The sequence below is a fragment of the Arachis hypogaea genome, chromosome 18 (genome assembly GCF_003086295.3).
Source record: "Arachis hypogaea cultivar Tifrunner chromosome 18, arahy.Tifrunner.gnm2.J5K5, whole genome shotgun sequence".
NCBI classification, from domain to species: Eukaryota; Viridiplantae; Streptophyta; class Magnoliopsida; order Fabales; family Fabaceae; genus Arachis; species Arachis hypogaea.
In genome coordinates, this window is record NC_092053.1 from 56488387 (window position 1) to 56508882 (window position 20496).

At 40.4% G+C, this 20496-nt stretch overlaps 1 non-coding gene across 1 annotated transcript; it reads left to right on the forward strand.

The window, feature by feature from the left end:
- The first annotated feature begins 11130 nt into the window (after window positions 1-11130).
- LOC112774468 (small nucleolar RNA R71) lies at window positions 11131-11238 on the forward strand. Its single transcript, XR_003188958.1, has one exon. It is a non-coding gene; the product is annotated as a small nucleolar RNA R71 (small nucleolar RNA).
- Window positions 11239-20496: the final 9258 nt, after the last annotated feature.

The following is a 20496-nucleotide window of genomic DNA, read 5'->3' on the forward strand; positions in this document are numbered from 1 at the left end:
CTTATTCAAGACAGCCTTTAAAAACTCGGCTTAGAAGAAAAAGAACTTAAGGCATATCCAAACAGTCTGTTCGGGTTAGGCGATACCCCAGTTGACCACTAGGATATATATCACTACATACAACCTTCGGAAAAGGAGACCAATCCAGGAGCCTCAAAACAGACTACATCGTAGTCGATGTAAGTTCAGCTTACAATGCTCTCATAGGTCGGACAACACTCAACCAACTCGGCGCAATAGTCTCGACCCCACACCTATGTATGAAGTTCCCAACTCCAAAAGGGATAGCCACGATAAAAGCTGACCAAAAGATGGCACGTCGCTGTTATAACGAAAGCCTAAATCTCAGAGGCAAAGGAGAAGAGTTCCACACAATCGAGTTGGGCGGAGTTCAACGACGAGAAGATCTTCGCCCCCAACCAGAAGGCAAGATAGAAAAAATTCAGATTGGTGACACCTCGGAAAAAATAACTAATATCGGCACAATCCTCAAAGGAGATTTAAAAGAATTGCTAATATAATTCTTACGAGATAACGTCGACCTCTTTGCATGAAAGCCGCGGACATGCCAGGCATAGACCCTAAGCTAATGTGCCACAAGTTGGCGGTCTACCCAGGATCTCGACCGATACAGCAGAGACGAAGAAAGCTTGGGCCAGAGCGATCCCAGGCTGTAGAAGAGCAAGTACAGGCACTACTGGAAGCCGGATTTATAAGAGAAGTTAAATACCCGCTATGGCTAGCCAACGTCATCTTGGTGAAGAAAACGAACGGGAAGTGGCGAATGTGCACCGATTACACCGATCTCAACAAAGCTTGTCCAAAAGATCCATACCCACTCCCAAGTATTGACGCCTAGTAGATGCTTCCTCTGGATATAAATATCTCTCGTTTATGGACGCATATTCAGGATACAACCAAATTCCCATGTATCCACCAGATCAAGAAAAGACCTCGTTTTAACACCAAAGGCAAACTACTATTACATCGTGATGCCTTCTGTCTCAAGAACGCAGGAGCTACTTATCAAAGACTAATGAATTAAGTTTTTCGAATCACATCGGAAACATCATGGAGGTCTATGTGGACGACATGCTAATAAAAACACAAAGCGAAGAGACACTATTGTCCGAACTGGCTCAAGTATTCGACACCATAAGGAAGCATGACATGCGACTCAATCCCACGAAATGCACCTTTGCAGTAGAAGCAGGCAAATTCTTAGGCTTCATGCTCACTCAAAGAGGAATTGAAGCAAATCCAGACAAATGTCAGGCCATACTCAACATGAAGAGCCCAACCTGTGTTAAAGAAGTACAGCAACTCAACGGGAGACTGGCCGCCCTATCCCGATTCTTAGCAGGAGCCGCGATAAGATCTCTTCCCTTCTATGCTACTTTAAGAAAGGGAAAACAATTCGAATGGACAATAGAGTGCGAGCAAGCCTTCCAAGACCTCAAGAAGTTCTTAGGACAGCCACCTATCCTATCCGACCGCGAGTTGGAGAACCACTCATATTATACCTCGCAGTGGGAAGCAAGGCAGTAGCATCAGCACTAGTCAAGAAGACGAAAATGGACAACAACTCGTCTACTTCATTAGCAAGGCACTACAGGGATCCGAGCTGAACTACCAGAAAATAGAAAAATTTGCCTATACTCTTATCCTAACATCTCGACGACTCCGCCCGTACTTCCAGGCTCACACCATTAAGGTTCGAACTAACCAGCCCATAAAAGGAATATTGCAGAAAACAGATCTAGCCGGCAGAATTATACAATGGACAGTCGAGTTGTCAGAGTTTGACCTCCAATATGAAGCTCGGACGGCCATCAAATCACAGTATCTGGCCGATTTTATCGCAGAATTCACAGATGCCCTAGAAACCCCCACAGAATGGAATCTTTACGTGGACGGTTCTTCAAATAAAACTGGAAGTGGTGCGGGCGTGATAATAGAAAGCAACCAAGGAACCCAAGTTGAGCTCTCCCTCAAGTTCGGGTTCCTGGCCTCAAACAACCAGGCGAAATATGAAGCATTATTAGCTGGTTTGAAGCTGGCTAAAGAAGTCGGAGCTCAAAAACTTAACATTTACAGCGATTCACAAGTAGTCACATCACAAATAACAGGGAGCTACCAAGCCAAAGATCCCACCATGAAAAAGTATTTGGATAAAACCAAGGAACAGCTCGGACAAATAGGGGAGTATAAGATCTGCCACATACCCGCGAACAAAATGCCCGAGCTGACGCACTCTCAAAACTAGCCAGCACCAAACCAGTGGGCAACAATAGAAGCCTCATCCAGGAAATGTTGAAGAACCCGCCAATCTCGGAAGAGGAAAACGTCCTGACTATAACAAGTCAGGACCAAGGATGGATGACCCCTATAGCCAACTACCTTAGAACAGGAACGCTCCCCACAGAAGAAAAGAAAGCAAAAAGGCTAAAAAGGGAGGCACAGTACTACACCATCATAAACAACATCCTGTACAAAAGAGGAATCTCAACACCTTTACCAAAATGCGTGCCAACCTCCAACACAAGAGAAGTGCTAGAAGAAATACACGGTGGTATCTGTGGCAATCATCTCGGAGCACGAGCTCTCGCCAAAAAAGTGCTCCGGGCGGGATTTTATTGGCCAACTCTACAGAAAGAAGCCACAGAATTTGTAAAGACATGCCCACCATGTCAGAAACATGCCAACTTTCACATCGCCCCGCCAGAAGAGCTCATCAGCGTGACCTCGCCTTGGCCGTTCGCAAAATGGGGACTCGATCTTCTCGGCCCTTCCCACAGGGATCAGGACAAGTTAAATTCCTCATAGTAGGGATAGATTACTTTACAAAGTGGATCGAGGCAGAGCCCCTAGCCAATGCCACCGCTCAAAGAAGCCGGAAATTTTTATATAGAAACATTGTCACAAGGTTCGGGGTTCCATATTCAATAACCACAGACAATGGCACCCAATTCACAGATGCAGGTTTCAAAAAACTAGTAGCCGACTTAAATATAAAGCACCAGTACACCTCCGTCGAACATCCACAAGCCAATGGGCAGGCCGAAGCTGCTAACAAAGTCATATTGGCCGGATTAAAATGGAGATTACAAGATGCAAAGGGAGCCTGGGCAGAAGAGCTTCCACAGGTCCTGTGGGCATATTGAACAACGCCACATTCCACCACGAAGAAATCCCCCTTCCGATTAGCATACGGAATAGAGGCGATGATTCCAGTAGAGATTGAGGAAGGGTCGCCTAGAGTAGTTCACTACAATGAGGGAGCAAACTCCCAATGTCAGAGAGAAGAGCTCGACTTGTTACCCGAAATCCAAGAAAGAGCTCGGATCAGGGAAGAAGCTCTAAAATGCCGAATGGCTTCCAAATATAATCAAAAGGTAGTGCCGAGAAGTTTTGCAGAGAATGATCTCATCCTAATTCGAAATGATATTGGAACAACTCGACCAGGAGAGGGAAAGCTGGCAGCAAACTGGAAAGGACCCTACCGAATTGTAGAAGTACTTGGAAAGGGCTACTACAGACTGTCTGAACTCGATGGACGAGAGCTTCCCAGGTCATGGCACGCCTACAACCTCAGAAGGTACTACAGTTAGAAAAGATAAAGGATCTCATCATTGGATGCACTCTTTTTCCTGAAAAGGTTTTTTAATGAGGCACCAAGTTGAGACTCAGACAATCCCATATGTATATATTTGCACTTTTCCTTTAAATAAAAATATTTTAGATATTCTACAAAGATTTCAAGACGCATTAATCTGAAGCATTCATCGTCCGATTATAAAGCAACAGATCGGCAGAAAGTGAAAAATAATTTCACTACACGATCACGATAAAGACAACCGTCCTATAAAGGTGAAAACGCGATTCACCCAAAGGACGATCTAGAGATGACAACCACTTTCTACAAATCGGCAAAGATGAACACAGAATAATGTAAGAAGTTATCGAAAGTAATCTAAAAAAGAACCTGACGAGGTCTTACGGATTGCTAAAATAATAACTTAAAGACTGGCCGACGTGGAGAAGTCGGACCCAGTCAACCCAAGTTATAAGTAAACCCTGGAAAGAGGTCTGGCCAACCCTATTAAAGAGGATTACTTTAACTTAGAAGGGCTCGACATGACAAAGTCAGCCCAAAATGAAAAGTTATAAAAGTAATCCCTGAAAGAGACCTGACAAAGGTCCAAGAAAGAGGATTACAAAAATAACTTAAAGGAGACCGATATAACGAAGTCGGACTCCTACTACTAACAAGTTATAAAAGTAATCCCTGAAAGAGACCTGACAAAGGTCCAAGAAAGAGGATTACAAAAATAACTTAAAGGAGACCGATATAACAAAGTTGGACTCCTACTACTTAAAAGTTATCAAAGTAGTCCCTAAAAGAGACCTGACAAAGGTCCAAGAAAGAGGATTACAAAAATAACTTAAAGGAGACCGATATAACGAAGTCAGACTCCTACTACTAACAAGTTATAAAAGTAATCCCTGAAAGAGATCTGACAAAGGTCCAAGAAAGAGGATTACAAAAATAACTTAAAGGAGACCGATATAACGAAGTCGGACTCCTACTACTTAAAAGTTATCAAAGTAGTCCCCGAAAGAGATCTGACAAAGATCCAAGAAGGAGGACTACAAGTAACTTAAAGGAGACCGATATAACCAAGTCGGACTCCTACAACTGGAAAGTTATCAAAGTAATCCCTGAAAGAGACCTGACAAAGGTCCAAGACACAGGATTACAAAAATAGCTTAGAAGGAAACCAACGTTAAGAAAGCATACAAAGCAAAGAAAACCAAAGAAACAAGTTGGACCCCCCACAACCACGACCCCAAAGGATTCAAGCTACAAATAACAAAACAAAAACAACCCAAGGAGGTCGAGCCGTAAGATTTCGACACCAGCAGAAAACAGAAAAGATGCCTAGTCAAAAAACTACTTTTTACAGAGTTATAAGGCCTCGAAAGGCCACCAAAAACTACTATCAAAAAGATAGCGAGCTATTGTTTGTTTTTCAAAATAAAAGTTGCTAGATAAGCAACTAAGAAGTACCAGCAAATAAATAAAAGAGTTCTAAAAAAGCCCACAAGCCGGGCCAACTACACAAATTTTAAGAAAAGATCAACAAGCATCAGGAGCCTTCTTAGCAGCATCAGGACAAGGAGAAGGAGGGCGAGTCAGGAACGGCACAGCATCCACAGTTCCATCCTCCCGATTCAGGATCTGGCAATCCGGGTCAGGCACAGCGGGAGGAACCGAAGAGGTCGGCACTTTGGTAGAAGACACAGGAGGAACGACATCATCATCATCACCCTCATCATTAGGGACAATCTTGCCATCCCTGACAATATTATCCAAGCTAAAAAGGGTGAGGTCGGCGTCGGGAACAATGACCTGAACTTGCTCCCTCAAGTTCTCATAAGGAGCAGTCACGCTGCCAACGAGATGACTTTGGAGCTCAGCATAATCTTCCCGAACACAGTCAAGCTCCCCCCTCAGGCACATCACTTTCCGATAAGATGAAAGGTAACTTTCCTTGTGCATCAGGACTGCGTCCTCAGCCAACCTCAAAGAAGCCGCCAATGACTGAGAGCTCTCCTCCTCATTCTTCAAGTCCTTCTCCAGCTTGACTACCTTTGTCTCAAGCTTCTCCTTTAGCTCCTTCATCCGATCAAACTCCTGTTTTGCCTCCTCCATAAACGCTTTAGTAGCGTGGAGAGGGAGATTCTGAGCAGTCCGATATATGGCAGCCGACATGTACGCCATCTTCACATGATTTCAAGCCATGAATTCCAAGTGATGGAGGATGGACACATCGTCCATGGAGAGAGTGCCATAAGGACCGATTTGTTGATCCACGAATTCAATAGCATTAAAATCAGGAGCATCCAGGTCAAAGGGCTCAGCAATCTTTTGTTTTTTATTGGGAGGAGCAACAGAGGGAGCAGCAGAGGTGACGTGAGGATCTACCAAACGAACTCGGGGTGTAGGGATCACCTTCTTTACCCCGGCGGAACTCTACACCGATGGCTTCTCGCGCACTTGGGAGGATCCCTCCCCAACCGCCTGGGCAGCAGCATTTCTGGTAGCAGTCGCCCTCTGCACCCTCTTATAAGCTTTCATGGATTCATTATTCTTCATTGCCTCTGCAAACAAAATAGAAAACTCAGCTACAAGTCGGATAAGTCAGAAAAGACAGCTACAAGCAACATAAACAAAATAATAAAAGAAACACAAGATACCCAGTTCAGTTTGAAGAAGAGTAGGATTGGTTAGAAATTTCTTTGTGTCAAGATGGGGAGGTTGACCCCAGCGTTCTTCCAAGATAGTCACAAAGGCTCGCTCAGCCTCATCCAACATTTCCCACGAATACCTGGAGACCCTCACATATTTTTGCCATTCCAAGGGAAAAGCAGGTTCGTCATTCTCATCTAGAAAAAAGGCCGAGCTCCTTCAACAGCTCGGACCTTGAAAAAGTAGTTTTTAAAATCACAGAATGACTCGTCAAATATGGAAAAAACCTTCTTCCCATGGGTAGAACGAAAGGAGATCCAGGCCGACTTCTTTTTTACCACGCTGGGCTTAGTCAAGACAAACAGATAGAAAAAGAGAGATTGGGAAGCAGGAATACCAAAACCACCGCACATCAACTGGAAAATTTTAATAAAACCCCAGGAATTGGGGTGAAGTTGAGAAGGGGCAACATTACAAGACCATAACAGGTCGGTTTCAAATTTGGTAAAAGGAAGGGTGATACCCAGCTGACCAAAGAAAAAATCATAAGCATAAAAGAAAGGGCGACCATCAACAATTCGAGTCGAAAAGCAGACTCTCTCATCAGAAGAGGGAGGGACAAGTTCATAATTCTTCTCATCACCAGAGTTACTACAGACGCTGTGAAACTGCCTAAGCTGAGTACAAAATTCGGAATCAACCAGCGAGACACACATAAGAACCATGGAGTCCACCCAATCAGCCATACCCGCGGGAACCTGGGAAGGCATTTCGACAACGTTATTTCGGGAAGACATGAGGTCAACTAAATCCTACAAAAAGAAAAGAAGAATGGATTACTCAAAAATATCTCGGACAGAGGGCAAAACATCTCGACGGGCAGATAAACAAAAAGGGAAAACCCCAAGACTCAAGACAAAGGTCTTGGGGCATCCCTTGGAGGTAGTAAACAAGCAAGGTTTTCAAGTTATTTCTACGGCCTACATCCCAGCACTCATCAAAATAAAATCCAAAAAGAAAACAAAGGAAGCAAAAGCACAAAAGGACCACACTTCTACAGTTTACCAGCAAAAAATACTACTTCTACAGTATATCAGAAATGTCAAAAAAAGGCCAAGCAGCAAAGGCGCAAACTTTCTTTTAAAATCAAGCAAAAAATCATCAGCCAAGGCACAAACAGAAACGGTGGCAACATGCAAGAGAAAAAGATTCAAGCAAAAGATTCGCACCAAAAAGCAAAGAAATTCTAGAGCGTGCAACAAGTCAAGCATGACAAAAAACAGAAAGATCCAAACTTTCTCTAAAAAGAAGATCAAAAGGAAAACACCATCGCAAAGTCAAAAATAAACGAGGAAAATACGAAATGGGACTAACCTGGAGACGGAAGAAGCTTCGAGGAAGAGTGGAAGCGTAGAGACAAAGGCTGCCCAGAAAAATGCCAAGCGACGAAAGCAGAAGCGCAAGCGAAAGGCAGAGAGCAGATGAGAGAAACAGAAAATGAGAGAGTAAAGGGAGAAGTTACGAAGAAGAAATGAAAAAGAGAAACCATTTTTAATCGCGAAATTCAAAATAAAAGCCAAGAGAGAAAGAAGGGCAAATTAATGCCAATTAAATGCGGATATTAAAACCGCTTGCGTTCCCAAAAAAGCGCTAATACAAAAGTGCGCGCTTTTAGAGGAAAACTTTCTACATTCAAAAAAGACTTTACAAAGAAAGGAATCGACAAATGCTTGAGTTTGACTTTAAGAAGGACCGAAGTCAAGGACTCGACCTCAAAAAGAAGATCGAGCTCAAGCAGGGGCACTGTTCATACCCTGGGTCGAGCTATCTGACCTGGGATGATTCGAGATAAAGCGACGAACCTCTTCAGGTCAGACTATCCGACCTCTTCTCAAAGAGCTCGGCCAAATCGACAGGAGAGCCCAGTTAAGGGCCCAAATAGAGGAGCACGACCCGAATCCTAAGGCGGCCTAAGCCTATAGAGATGAAGGCGGTTCCGTTGAAGATACGCTGACCTCAACTCAAAGATAAAGATAAGATAGGATAACTAATCTTATCCAAAAGGTCACATCTCACCATTATAAATACACTGTAGCACCCAGGTATAACTCATACTCTGATTCTACATAACACCTGTTTAATACCCATGCTAACTTAAGCATCAGAGTCTCTTGTAGGTACCCCCCACCCTTCGGTGACAGAGGATCAGCAACACGTTCAAGTCCAAACAAGTCGGACGTACCAGCTCCGGTCTCCATTTGCCAGCCGGATACATCGGTTCTGACCAGCACAGAAGATCTCGTCTGAGATCGACCTACAGTTTCAGGTAATCCTCGGAACACTTCCCATTCCTCTTTCTTGAGGTTTCTCTGGTCTTAGGTGCCATTAATGGTTATGGAAAAACAAAAAGCAATGCTTTTTACCACACCAAACTTAAAATGTTTGCTCATCCCCGAGCAAAAGAAGAGGAAAAGAAGGAGAAGAAGAAGAAGAATGGAGGAGATGGAGAGAGGTGTGTATTTGGCCAAGGGTAAGAAGAAAGGGTTGTGTTGTGTGAAAATGAAGAAGGAATGAGTGGTTTATATAGGAGTGGGGAAGGTTTAGGGTTCGGCCATTAGGGTTGAGTTTGGGAGGGAAAAGAGTTTGAATTTTGGAGGTAGGTGGGGTTTATGGGGAAGAGTGGATGGATGTGAGTGGTGAAGAGATGATGGGGAAGAGTGAGTGAGGTGATTGGTGAAGGGTACTTGGGGAAGAGAGTTATGAAAAGGTGTGAAGAGGAGAGAAGAAGTGGTGGGGATCCTGTGGGGTCCACAGATCCTGTGGGGCCAAGGACTTAACATCCCTGCTCCAATTAGGCGTGTAAAACGCCCTTGCTGTGCAATCCTAGCGTTTAACGCCAGACTGCTGCTTGTTTCTGGCGTTAAACACCCAAATGTAGCCTGTTTCTGGCGTTTAACGCCTGGTAGATGCTTGTTTCTGGCGTTAAACGCTAGACAGATGCTTGTTTCTGGCGTTTAAATGCCAGAATGCTCCTCCTCCAGGGTGTGCTGCTTTTAATGCTATTTTTCATTCTGTTTTTGATTTTTCAGTAGTTTTTATGACTCCACATGATCATCAACCTAATAAAACATGAAATAACAAAAAGAAAATCAAATAAATATGATTAAATAACATTGGGTTGCCTCCCAACAAGTGCTTCTTTAATGTCAATAGCTTGACAGTGAGCTCTCATAGAGCCTCACAGATAATCAGAGCAAGGTTGGAACCTCCCAACACCAAACTTAGAGTTTGAATGGGGGGGTTCAACACCAAACTTAGAGTTTGGTTGTGGCCTCCCAACACCAAACTTAGAGTTTGACTGTGGGGGCTTTGGTTGACTTTACAGTTAGAGAAGCTTTTCATACTTCCTTTCCATGGTTACAGAAGGAGAACCTTGAATCTTAAACACAAGGCAGTCCTCATTCAGTTGAAGGACCAACTCTCCTCTGTCCACATCAATCACAGCTTTTGCTGTGGCCAGGAAGGGTGTTCCAAGGATGATGGATTCATCCTCATCCTTCCCAGTGTTTAGGATTATGAAATCAGCAGGGATGTAAAGGCCTTTAACCTTTACTAACACGTCCTCTACTTGTCCATAAGCCTATTTTCTTGAGTTGTCTGCCATCTCTAAAGAGATCCTGGCAGCTTGCACCTCAAAGATCCCAAGTTTCTCCATTACAGAGAGTGGCATTAAGTTTATTCCTGACCCCAGGTCACGCAGAGCCTTCTCAAAGTCATGGTGCCTATGTTACAGGGAATTAGGAATTTACCAGGATCCTGTTTCTTTTGAGATAATTTCTGCCTATCCAATGCATTCAGTTCATTGGTGAGCAAGGGAGGTTCATCCTCCCAAGTCTCATTACCAAATAATTTGGCATTCAGCTTCATGATTGCACCAAGGTACTTAGCAACTTGCTCTTCAGTAATGTCTTCATGCTCTTCAGAGGATGAATACTCATCAGAGCTTATGAAGGGCAGAAGGAGGTTCAATGGAATATCTGTGGTCTCTAGATGAGCCTCAGATTCCTTTGGTTCCTCAAAGGGAAACTCCTTATTGGTCACTGAGTGTCCCAGGAGGTCTTCCTCACTAGGATTCATGTCCTCCTCCTCCTCTTTGGGTTTGGCCACACCAAGCAAGGTAATGGCCTTGCACTCTCTTTTTGGATTCTCTTCTATATTGCTTGGGAGAGTACTAGGAGGAGTTTCAGTGACCCTTTCACTCAGCTGGTCCACTTGTGCCTCCAAATTTCTAATGGAGGACCTTGTTTCACTCATGAATTTTGCTCAGAATTCTTTGTCTGTTGCTGAGTGGATGATGGAAAAGGCTTGCTATTGCTAAACCTGTTTCTTCCACCATTATTAAAGCCTTGTTGAGGCTTTTGTTGATCCTTCCATGAGAAATTTGGATGATTTCTCCATGATGGATTATAGGTGTTTCCATAGGATTCACCCATGTAATTCACCTCTGCTATTGCAGGGTTCTCAGGATCATAAGCTTCTTCTTCAGAAGATGCCTCTTGAGTACTGTTGGATGCAGCTTGCATTCCATTCAGATTCTGAGAAATCATATTGACTTGCTGAGTCAATATTTTATTCTGAGCCAATATGGCATTCAGAGCATCAATTTTAATAACTCCCTTCCTTTGAGGCGTCCCATTACTTACAGGATTCCTCTCAGAAGTGTACATAAACTGGTTATTTGCAACCATGTCAAAGAGTTTCTGAGCTTCTGCAGGCATTTTCTTTAGGTGAATGGATTCGCCTGCAGAATGGTCCAGTGACATCTTTGATAGCTCAGACAGACCATCATAGAATATATCCAGGATTGTCCATTCTGAAAGCATGTCAGAAGGACACTTTTTGGTCAGTTGCTTATATCTCTCCCAGGCTTCATAGAGGGATTCAACTTCTTTCTGTCTGAAGGTTTGAACATCCACTCTAAGCTTACTAAGCTTTTGAGGAGGAAAGAACTTGGCTAAGAAAGCAGTGACCAGCTTATCCCAAGAGTTCAGGCTATCCTTAGGTTGAGAGTCCAACCATATTCAAGCTCTGTCTCTTATAGCAAACGGGAAAAGCATAAGCCTATAGACCTCGGGATCAACCCCATTGGTCTTAACAGTATCACAGATCTGCAAGAATTCAGTTAAGAACTGAAAAGGATCTTCTGATGGAAGTCCATGAAACTTGCAGTTCTATTCCATCAGAGAAACTAATTGAGGCTTAAGCTCAAAATTGTTTGCTCCAATGGCTGGGATTGAGATGCTTCTTCTATGTAAGTTGGAATTTGGTGCAGTAAAGTCACCAAGCATCTTTCTTGCATTGTTATTATTTTCGGCCATGTCTCCTTCTTTTTCGAAAATTTCTTTAAAGTCCTCTTCAGAGTGTTGTGTTTTACCTTCTCTTAGCTTCCTCTTCAGAGTCCTTTCAGGTTCAGGATCAGCTTCAACAAGAATGTTCTTATCCTTGTTCCTGCTCATATGAAAAAGAAGAGAACACAAAAGAAAATATGGAATCCTCTATGTCACAGTATAGAGATTCCTTATGTAAGTATAAGAAGAGAAGAGTAGCAAAAAGAAAAAGATAAGAATCCAAACACAGGGGAGAGGAATGGGTTCGAATTCTTGAGTGAAAGAGGAGTGTTAGTAGATGAATAAATAAACAGAAGGGGATGAGAGATTAGAGAATTCGAAAATAAAATAAAATAAAATAAAAATATTTTTGTTTTTAATTTAAAATCAAAGTTAAAATTCGAAAATTAAAAAGAAAAATGAAATTAAATTAAATTTAAAATAATTAATTAATTAAAAAGGAATTTTGAAAAAGAGGAAGGTGATTTTTGAAAATTAGAGAGAGAGAGAGAGTTAGTTAGTTAGGTAGTTTTGAAAAAGATAAGAATCAAACAAAAAGTTAAGTGGTTAATTGAAAAAGATTTGAAAATCAAATTTTGAAAAGATAAGAAGTTAGAAAAGATTTTGAAATTAATTTTGAAAAAGATGTGATTGAAATTTATTTTGAAAAAGATTTGAAAAAGAAATTTAAAAAGATTTGATTTTGAAAATTAAAGTTGATTACTTGACTAACAAGAAACTAAAAAGATATGATTTAAAATTTAAAGATTGAACCTTTCTTACTAGGCAAGTAACAAACTTAAAATTTTTTTGAATCAATCACATTAATTGTTAGTAAAGATTTTGAAATTATGAAATGAAATTAAGAAAAAGATTTTGAAAATCAATTTGAATTTTCGAAAATATGAAAGAAAAAATGAAAAAGATTTAATTTTTGAAAAAGATAAGGTTTTTAAATTGAAAATTTGATTTTACTCATAAGAAACAACTAGATTTTAAAAATTTTTTAAAAAGTCAAGTCAAATATTCAAATTTTATGAGAAAAAAAGGGAAAGATATTTTTTTGATTTTTGAATTTTTAATGAAGAAAGAGAAAAACATCAAAAAGTCTCAATGCACGAAAATTTTGGATCAAAACAAATGATGCATGCAAGAACACTATGAATGTCAAGATGAACACCAAGAACACTTTGAAGATCATGATGAACATCAAGAACTTATTTTTGAAAAATTTTCAAGAAAAGAAAACATGCAAGACACCAAACTTAGAAATTTTTAAACTTTAGACACTAACAAATTGAAAATGCATATGAAAAATAAGAAAATACACAAAACAAGAAAATATGAAGATCAAACAAGAAGACTTACCAAGAACAACTTGAAGATCATGAAGAATGCAATGCATGAATTTTCGAAAAATGCAAGAAAGAGATAAACATGCAATTGACACCAAACTTATGACTTGACACTAGATTCAAGCAAGAAACATCAAATTATTTTTTTGCTTTTATGATTTTATTAAAAAAATTTTTTGGTATTTTTTTTCGAAAATTAATTTTGAAAAAGAAAATAAGGATTTCAAAATTTTCAATAAGAATTCCAGGAATCTGCAATGTTAGTCTAAAGCTCCAGTCCAGGAATTAGACATGGCTTACTAGCCAGCCAAGCTTTCAGTGAAAGCTCCGGTCCAAAACACTAGACATGGCCACTGGCCAGCCAAGCTTCAGCATACATATCAGACATATAACAGCTGATACTTCATTCAACTTGCTTCTGTGCTGATGAGTGGAAGCCTCGGTCCAAAAGAATTTAGACATGGCTTTACAGCCAGCCAGGCTTCAACATATCTCATGAAACTCTAGAATTCATTCTTAAAAATTCTGAAGAACATAGAATAATTTATTTTTTTTTGAAAAAAAAAATATATATATATATATATTTAATAATTTTTCGAAAATAAAAGAATAAAAACAAAAAGCATAAAATTACCTAATCTGAGCAACAAGATGAACCGTCAGTTGTCCAAACTCGAACAATCCCCGGCAACGGCACCAAAAACTTGGTGCACAAAATTGTGATCATCAACAATGGCACCAAATATTTGGTGGTCTCAAACGTAAATCACACTTTGTCACAACTTCGCACAACTAACCAGCAAGTGCACTGGGTCGTCCAAGTAATAAACCTTACGTGAGTAAGGGTCGATCCCACGGAGATTGTCGGCTTGAAGCAAGCTATGGTCACCTTGTAAATCTCAGTCAGGTGGATTCAAATGGTTATAGAGTTTTAATAATTAAAAGATAAATAAAACGTAAAATAGGATAGAAATACTTATGTAATTCATTGGTGAGAATTTCAGATAAGCGTATGGAGATGCTTTTGTTCCTCCTGAACCTCTGCTTTCCTGCTGTCTTCATCCAATCATTCCTACTCCTTTCCATGGCAAGCGTTATGTAGGGCATCACCATCGTCAATGGCTACATCCCATCCTCACAGTGAAAATGGTCTAAAATGCGCTGTCACCGCACGGCTATTCATCTGTCGGTTCTCGATCATACTGGAATAGGATTCAGTAATCCTTTTGCGTCTGTCATTACGCCCAACACTCACGAGTTTGAAGCTCGTCACAGCCATACCTTCCCGGATCCTACTCGGAATACCACAGACAAGGTTTAGACTTTCCGGATCTCAAGAATAGCCACCAATAATTCTAGCCTATACCACGAAGACTCGAATCTCATGGAATGGAAGGCTCGGTTGTCAGGCGAGGCAACCATGCGTCATGAACCAGGAGGCTAAGAGATATGCACTTAAGCTATTGCAAGTAGAACGGAAGTGGTTATCAGGCACGCGTTCATAGGTGAGAACGATGATGAGTGTCACGGATCGTCACCTTCCTCAGGTTGAAGAACAAGTGTATATATTAGATAAGAAATAGGCTTGAATTGAATAGAAAAACAATAGTACTTTGCATTAATTCATGAGGAACAGCAGAGCTCCACACCTTAATCTATGGTGTGTAGAAACTCTACCGTTGAAAATACATAAGAACAAGGTCCAGGCATGGCCGAATGGCCAGCCTCCATAAAGGTCTAAGATAGCATAAAACTGATCAAAGATCAGATGAAGATACAACAGTAAAAAGTCCTATTTATACTAAACTAGTTACTAGGGTTTACAGAAATGAGTAAATGATGCAGAAATCCACTTTCGGGGCCCACTTGGTGTGTGCTTGGGCTAAGCATTGAGCTTTACACGTGTAGAGGCTTCTCTTAGGGTTGAACGCCAGTTTGTAACCTGTTTCTGGCGTTTAACTCCACTTTGCAACCTGTTTCTGGCGTTTAACTCCAGAATAGGGCAGGAAGCTGGCGTTGAACGCCAGTTTGCGTCGTCTAAACTCGGGCAAAGTATGGACTATTATATATTGCTTGAAATCCCTGGATGTCTACTTTCCAACGCAATTGAGAGCGTGCCATTTGGAGTTCTATAGCTCCAAAAAATCCAGTTTGAGTGTAGGGAGGTTAGAATCCAACAGCATCTGTAGTCCTTCTTCAACCTCTGAATCTGATTTTTGCTCAAGTCCCTCAATTTCAGCCAGAAAATACCTGAAATCACAGAAAAACACACAAACTCATAGTAAAGTCCAGAAATGTGATTTTTATTTTAAAACTAATAAAAATATATTAAAAACTAACTAAATCATACTAAAAATTATGTAAAAATAATGCCAAAAAGCGTATAAATTATCCGCTTATCAGTTGTCATAGGTTAGGTGGGAAGTTTAAGTTAATCAAAGATTCAAATTTCTAGTCCACTTGACCATATGCATCCTACCTTGACCCTAACCCCATTACAACCTATGGAAAAGTCCTCATGATATTTGTATGCATGCATGAAGTAATTGTTGATTGTTAGATGAAAAACAAATCTTGAAAAACATGATTAGGGGAGAATTGAGTGGATTAACCCCATACACTTGAGCGACTAGAGCGGATACACATCCGGTGAGGGTTCGATCGCTCAATTACATGCTTCCACCCATGATCATCTTTTCTTGCAAGTTTGTAGAATCTTTCAATGATTCAATTCAATTGTGGGTTTGCTTTGATTGCTATTGCTTTAGCCCTTGTACTTGTACATGCATTCTTGGAAATTTATTTGTTTGACTAAGTAGATGCATTCATGTAGATAGATTGCATGTAGATAGGTTGCATGTAGTTAGTTTGCATTGAATAAATGTTGATACCCCTTTGCTTCTTTCTTGATTTTAGCATGAGGACATGCTTGGTTTAAGTGTGGGGAGGTTTGATAAACCCCAATTTGGTGGTTTATCTTGTGCTTATTTTGGGGGATTTTAGCACCTTTTCCCACATTTATTCAATGAAATAACATGGTTTTGTAATTTTCCCTTAAATTATGCTTAAGTGTAAAAACATGCTTTTTAGGCCCTTAAATTGGTGATTTTAATTCACTTTAATTCCGTTCGATGCTTTGATGTGTTTGTTGAGTGATTTCAGGTCCATAAGGCAAGTATTAGATGGAAGAAATGGAGAGAAAAGCATACAAAGTGGAGAATGCATGAGAAAGGATTTGGAGTACATCAACCCACGCGCACGTGCCATGCACGCGCATGTGTGCATTGGATATTTTTCAAACCACGCGCACGCGTCAAGCACGCGTACGCGTGAATAGCGTTTTTGCCATCGACGCGTACGCGTGACGTGCGGCACGTGACTCACTTAAAGGCAAATCGCTGGCGGCAATTTCTGAGCTGCCGAGGCCCAAATCTAACTTATTTCTGAGGGTATTTCATGCAGAATTGAAGATTCTACAAACTTGCAAGAAAAGATGATCATGGGTGGAAGCATGTATTGAGCGATCCAACCCTCACTGGATGTGTATCCGCTCTAGTCGCTCAAGTGTATGGGGTTGATTCACTCAATTCTCCCCTAATCATGTTTTCCAGGATTTGTTTTTCATCTAACAATTAACAATCACTTCATGCATGCATACAAATATCATGAAGACTTTCCCATAGGTTGTAATGGGGCTAGGGTCAAGGTAGGATGCATATGGTCAGGTGAGGTTGAAATTTGAGTCTTTGATTAACTTAAACTTCCCACCTAACCTATGACAACCTATACAATTCTAAACAAACCTAACTACCCATTCTTCACTTTTTTCACACACTCATGCATTTCCTTTTTGATCATCACACATATGGATTGATTTTTATTGAACTTTACCTTGGGGCATTTTCTCCCCTTTTTATTGCAATTCTTTTTCTTTCTTTTTCTATTTCTATTTTTTTATCTTATCATTTTTTTTCAAACTAAAATATATACAATAACATCAATGCATATGGTTTACATAAGATTAATACATGAGTATGTACCCAATTTCCATGATTTTCAACAAAGATACAAAAACACTTTTATCTATACCCAATGTTCCCAACTCTCCCAAAATCAAATGATAAACACTCTCATTAGCCTAAGCTAATCAAAGATCTAAATTAAGGGATATTTATTGTTTTTCACTTAGGCTTGTAATGTGCTACGATTAAGAACAAATGGGTTAAGCATAGGCTCAAAGTTGGCTAGCAATGGAAGATAAAAGGTAGGCTATATGGGTAGTGAGCTATTTGAAACAATGGCCTCAATCATATAAATGCATGTGTACACAAAATAATGACATAAAGAATCAAACAAATCAAAGATTACAATCATAGAAAGAGAATAATGCACACAAGAACGAAAATAAGTGGTTATATATATGTAACCACACAATTAAGGCTCAAAACTTACATGCTTGTGTTCTTACCTCAAAACATGATCCAGAATGTGTAGCTCAAGCAAGTTCTAAAAAAAATTTTTTTTCAATCAATTGGGGTGCCCTATAGATAAAATCATTGGAAAATATCATGATTTTGACTAAGCTTAATATATACATATGCAAAATAAGAAAATGCAACTAAAACGCCTAAAATGAAATACAAAAGTGTTGGGATTAGAAACTTGTTACCCAAAAACGCCAACTGGTCGGACGACCTCCCCACACTTAAAAGTTTGCACCGTCCTCGGTGCACTAAAAATGAGCAAGGGGGTACGGCAACTTTCTGAGTTGCCACCTTCATCTGGTAGGTCAACCGGTAGCTGCGTGTTCTTCCTCCCGCTTCCGTTTTTGCTTATGGTATATCAATCATGAAAAAAAAAATAAACACCGTAAGATGAGAAAATACAAAAGCAAGGAAGCGTGAATTGTTGGAATGAGGTGAATCACTAGAATGGAGTGAGTGAATTAGTGTGACATTGATGAAAAATAAGTGTGTAGGTTCTAAAATTGTGCGAGATTTAGAACACACACACATACTAGTACAAAAAGTTATGTCACAGTTACACAAAAGAAAATATGCACTTCACTCATTCTAGTGTGCTTGAGATACTTTGAAAGACTTGTAGGTTAAGGCAACCGAACAAGTAGTGAAGAAGCAAAAAAGCATTCAAGCAAAAATCAAACAATTGTGAAACTGGATAACGCATGGACATTGATTGATGTGCAAGTAAACTTTAATGAACAAAATGGTATAGAGAGCTCACACATCAAACAATGACACATATTGAAGTTGTTGCAATACCTAAGTGACATAGAGGTGAAACACATGGATGCTATGGAACTTAGGAAAAAGGATATAGAAGTCAAAAATCAATCACGTAGCAAGCATGGTCCACAAAGCTTAGAAAGCTCAAAAATATATCGCTAGGTAAGCTTTCGATTCAATTTCACAATTCCACAATCTCAATGCATGAAATAGGTGATGATCAATTAGAACAAGCATCCTAAAAACATACATTGATAATGTACAATTGCCTAACAATGGATGATGAATGCATGGTGGCCAAAACATGCAATTCAAAGGGTTAAGGTGCATGAAGGCAATGTAACATGTACTTGGTATTCAAAAACATTAAACGTGAAAAGTGCCAAACCAAGTAACCAAATACAACCTCAACAACGAAGTCCAACAATGACAATTAACAACAATGATGTTAAACTAACATCCTATTAGTAATGAGCAGCAGTAAACAGTAAACAAAATTAGTAATCCAACACTTATAATGGAAAACAAAACTTAGAGAAAAATTAAACTAACAAAATAACTAAAAGAAATGATGTTACATGATGTTTGGTAGTGTTGGATGATGTTTGAAAGGTGGAAAGAAAAGAAGAGAAGAGAGAAGAAGGAAAGAAATGGAAAGAAGAGAAGAAAAGAAGATTGTTGATACAGGGTAGCCCACACGTGCGCGTCAGTGACGCGTGCACGTGGAATGGTGAAATGGAAGTGACGCATACGCGTAAAGCACGCGTGCGCGTTGATGGGTTATTGCGAGAGTGACGCGTACGCGTGATGTGCGCGTACACGTGACCAGCATTGCGCGAAAGGCACAGTACGCGCGCGCTGTTTGTGTGACTCTCGGGAAAATGGCTTGGAGGTGAAAACATGCAATCCACACGTACGCGTGCATGACACGTGCGCATGGATGGTCGAAATTGCTTGATTCACGCGTACGCGTGGTTTGGTACCCTGTTTTCCAAAATTTTTCCATGTTTTTGCACCAAACCAAGCATTTCAAACCTGCAAACAGCTACCAAAACATCATAAAACCTTATTTAACCTACTAGACTACCAAATAAACTCAACTAACTAAACAAAATATGAAATTAAACCTAAATTACCAATATTTACAAAGAGGAAAGGGGAAAGATGTTACCATGGTGGATTGTCTCCCACCTAGCACTTTTGTTTATTGTCCTTAAGTTGGACTTATGGGGAGCTCCTCATCAAGGTGGCTTGTGCTTGAATCCATCCTTGAACATCCACCAATGCTTGGACTTCCATTGTGCTTCATCATTCAAAGTTAATAACTCCAAGCTTTGATGGAGTTCTCCACAAACCATGGGCTCCCAAAGTTGATCCTCCTTTTTGTAAGCCGGGATCCCATACTTTGTTTTCACACCCATCTTCAATTTTATCACTTTGATTCCGTCCGGTTGGTAAAGAAGCCGAATTCTCATGAAGGCACCAAACGATCCTCCTAGACCCATTCAATTGAGCGCTACACCAATCCATGCTCCTCAATTTCGAGCTTCCAACTATAATGAGCCTAGACTTACAACGCCAACCACTAAACATCCTCCTCTTACGCTTAATTCCACAAAGCGCCCTAAGTTGGCCATCCCTTTCAAGAATACCATATTCAAGTGGGATAATAAAGCTAAGAGTTAGAAGTTTTACCCACTCAAATGAAGGATTAGATGACAACATAGGTGGAGGAGTTCCCAACGGTCTTGACAAAGCACGTTCTACTCTCGTCCATCCTCTTCTAGAAGCGTCCACCACTTGGCAAGGTTCTTCAAGCTCTACCTCTTGCCAAGCTTCCTCAAGTTCACATTCATTTTCACCAAGTTCTTCTATCTCTTCCCCATCACTCTCATCATAGATAGGAGGCTTAGTGAAGTCTACCTTATCATCAATTCCAAGCATATTGGGGAAGGACTCATCATGCTCAAAAGGATCATATGTTGATGCGGAATCATCATAGATAGGAGGGCTTGTTGCTTGGAACACTTCTTCCAATTCTTCACTCACAATATGCCTTGGAGGTTGCACATCCCCCTCAACATTGCTTCCTAGTCCAATAGAAGAAGGCTCAAAAAGATCATCAAGGGGATTGATCAATGTGGACAAAAAATCACTAATGATGGAATCTACTTCTTGATCAATTTTACTTAACTCTCTATCCACTTCGTTAACATCACTCTCCTCTTTAACATCCCTTCCAAACTCCGTGGAAG